We start from the raw sequence: 3726 nt of genomic DNA, 5'->3' as shown, positions 1-3726 counted from the left end.
TGTGTGTGTGTGTGTGTGTGTGTGTGTGTGTATGTGTGTGTTCATGTGCGTGTGTGTGTGTGTATGTGTGTGTTCATGTGCGTGTGTGTGTGTGTCTCATTCAGTTTCCTTAATGCTGTCAGTGCAGGCACACTGTTTGTCTGGTTGCATCAGGTAGCTCATCACACAATGTAGCCCAGACGGTAATGATAGCTGTAAATACTCTGGGAATTCCCAAACCTGGATTAAATTAAGACGGTGTCTTTCCCAAAATCTGACAAAAGGCTGGGAGGAAAAAAACACAGTGTCCATATCATGCAGTATAATGTGGTTATATATCATACATGATGATATTATAATGATAAATTTCTGTAGATAAATGATTTCTGGGCACTGCTGTGTGACGTCTCTCCCTTTTCTGTAACATTACCTGCAGATTTCTACCCTGATGCACTGATTTTGAACTTTAATGTTACACCACCTTAGATGTTATAATACACTGACTTCATAACACACATGAACACATTTCCTTCCTTGAACTCTATGCTTCTAAGCCCTTGCTGGTGTGGCTTTACCTTTCTAACCTGGGTTCACTTGTAACTCAGCACTGTTGGCTCCAGGTAAAACTGCGGCCCCATGCATGCTCATGTTCAGCTTTTGTGTAAATTAACAAGGAAAAGGCTGTGTGGATTGAATGGCAAACATGCAGGTGATGACACATCCCCCTGCGCACATAAAGTATGTGTCATTACTCAATGTCGGTGATATTGCTCTCCAATCTGTGGATACTTGACTGAGATGTTGTCATGACATGCACAGCTTTTTAACAGTCAATCAAACCAGGAATCAAGCTGTTAAATCATTAATTCAGCAATCCAAAGATACATTTGTATGGGTGTGGAGGATGAAAATAATGGCAAACATTACCTACACATGAAACTCTAAAAGCATAGGTTCAGTTTCAGGTCCCGACTTCTTATCGCCATATCTCCAAAGAACATTGTATTGTCCATTGGTACAATTGAAACTAAATTAAGAGAATAATAAAGTGACAACGCTGTCCAAAAAAATACCCTTAAACTGGGAAGCATCTTTCTTTCAACAAAAAACCTTTTTAGTTGATTGCAACAGAATAGTTCATAACACTTTCTTCCTTCCTACAGTAAACGCCATCATGCGTTTTACTAATCCGAACCTGTGAACTCTTTATAGAAAGTTAAGAAGACCTCTTGGATGTTCACTGTCGCTCTGTAAACTGAAACCTAGTCTTGGTTGTCAGGGTGCCAGAGGTTGATGTCACTAAGTAGCACAGGGTGACAGGGACAGAGAGTACAAGTGTTGAAAAAGCAGGACAGGAGCATGTGTAGAATCACCTGTGTTCCCTTTGTGTTTTATGCTGCAGGGCACATAGCTCACTGGGTCACAAGTGTGAGCTAAAACTCTTTTGTGTGATGTCTGCGCCCCGAGGGTCCCCAGCTCCTGGCGGGGAAAGATATCTCAATGTGCTTTTTTTTCCTTAACACTTTATTTTACCTCCACATTGCCTCTGGTCTGGGTACAAAACACTGGAGTGATCTTTGTGACCCTGTAGGGATCATTCTGTTGAGATTGTAGGCCTACGTTTTTCTTATTTTCAACAAATCTCATAAAAGACCCAAACCAACAATGAATTGATCCTGCTAACAAGTATTTCCTGTGTAGCCAAAGCCTGGTGAAGCTTTCGCCTCTGTTCAAAACACCTCCATTGTTGACCAAAAACATATCAGTGAGCCACACCGGTGCACTGAGTAACATGTCTCTTTATTACGGTGAATGATCACACAATACTCAATAGTGCACCAAGTCTGCAGATGAAAATAGTTCCCAACAAATATACTAGTTACTCCTGTTTGAGTACCGTTTTCTAAGAACCACAGTGCCCAGCTGTTTAAGGAAATTATTTGGCCTTTTTTTAATGGAAATTTATATACTGTATACATATATATATTTGTGACCAATTATTTAAGATTTTTAACTTTGGTGTGAACAAATGGGGTTTAGGCTGACAGTCACAGAAAGGCTAGAGATTTGGGAAATTACTAAGAATTGATTACACATGATTGCTTTCAGTCTCTTCATAGGATTAGTCGTCAATGAGAAAAATTTCACCTTATCCTTTACTGTTGTCTTTTTGTGTCAACAGGGTTTTGGGTTTGTAGTGAAGTCTAACACAGTTATTAAAGTTATTCTTAAATCTCGTTGCACAGGTACTGCACTTGTGTATAATGAAAATAAAGGCATTCTATTCTATTCTAAAGCATTTCTTTTTAGTGTTGTAAAAAATCATCTGCACATCCGCACAGGAAGTGCAGCAACAGCAGCTTGTCCAGAATAAAGATTAGTTAGCATTTGTTGCCACAGAGTTGCCACAACTGAACAAATAAAACAAAAAAGACTCAAACTACATGATTAAAAATCTAATATGAAGACATCATTGTAGTGAACACTGTTTATTTGTCAACCAATCTGTGGGACATGTTGCATCAAAAACTATGAATGTTTATTCCCGCAAACTTTGCCAAAATCCAAAAAAAATTAAAGACTCAAGAATGATTACAGAAAATGTGCACTTTAACATGAGGAATAGAAAGAGTGTGTCTTGGAGAAAAGACTTTTAACAGAGCACAACAGAAGAAATTTGACTCCATAGTATGCAAACATCTGTCTGCATCTAGACTGCTCGGTGAGGAAGAAGCAGATGTTCTTTCCTATGGAACTCCTGTGCCATTAGTTGACTATCGGACGGCCTTCTGCTTTCACCTCTTACACTTGGTAATTATGATGGCTCACGCTTCACAAACACCTTATTTAATAACAGCAGTCCAAGCTGGGATTGAAGGCATGGGGAAATCCACAGGTAAGAGTAGTCGGCCATCTAGTTCATGCCCCTTGGAAGCGACCAAGACAATGTTTAGGCACACAGTCAACAACTCCTGTCCTTGCTTATCTTAAGAATGTAAACCTCTATGAGCAAGTGCTTCATCTGTAATTATATTGTGAGTTGGCCAGTTGTCTCAAAGTGTCTGATTAATCTAATGTAATGCAAAACCAGCTTTGTCTGCGACACCAAATACTTGTGTTAACGCAGGCGTCTCTACTGTTGGCCTGCACTGTGCGGAATTCGCTGGCAGACAGGATGGCTAGACCACACCAAAAACTGCCAGTTACATTCTTTGCATGATTCAGACGTATCTCTTTCCACCCATTGGGACCGACTTGAGAGGTCTGATCAAAAGAGCTGTCATCCTGAGTAGCTGAGATTTGGATGTGAGGTTGAAGGAAGAGGAACGGCAAACTTGTTGTATTGTTGTGTGTTATTATTTCCATTTGTTGGAGAAAAGAGAGATGAATGGAGGGATAAATGGATGACAGGTCGGTGGTAGGGAGGAGGAAATTCCCTTGTCTGGATGGAATTGGATGGCGAGCTTGGAGCAAGGGATGGGGGGCACCTGATGTAGAGGGTGCTGTCAGTCCCAAGACAGCGGGGTCTTTGTCTTCTCAATAATCACTTGCTGTACCTCTTCTTTCCATTCTTTATCTCCACACTGCCATTCTGCCTTTACTTTTCCAATTCTCTCTGAAACTTTGGCTCATAGGGCAATTGTCTTCAATTGAATTGAATTCAATTACATTTTATTTATAGTATCAATTCATATCAAGAGTTATCTTGAGACACTTTACAGATAGAGTAGGTCTAGACCACACTCT

The 3726-nt window shown here is 40.2% G+C and overlaps 1 long non-coding RNA gene across 1 annotated transcript in view; it reads left to right on the top strand.

The window, feature by feature from the left end:
• LOC116705579 (uncharacterized) overlaps positions 1-3726 on the top strand; it is a 19460-nt gene that overhangs the window by 13368 nt on the left and 2366 nt on the right. The window lies entirely within an intron of this gene.

This window comes from Etheostoma spectabile, chromosome 17, assembly GCF_008692095.1.
Source record: "Etheostoma spectabile isolate EspeVRDwgs_2016 chromosome 17, UIUC_Espe_1.0, whole genome shotgun sequence".
In the NCBI taxonomy this organism is placed as follows: domain Eukaryota; kingdom Metazoa; phylum Chordata; class Actinopteri; order Perciformes; family Percidae; genus Etheostoma; species Etheostoma spectabile.
The sequence above is the reverse complement of the archived record's forward strand: the minus strand, read 5'-3'. Positions and strand labels throughout refer to the sequence as shown.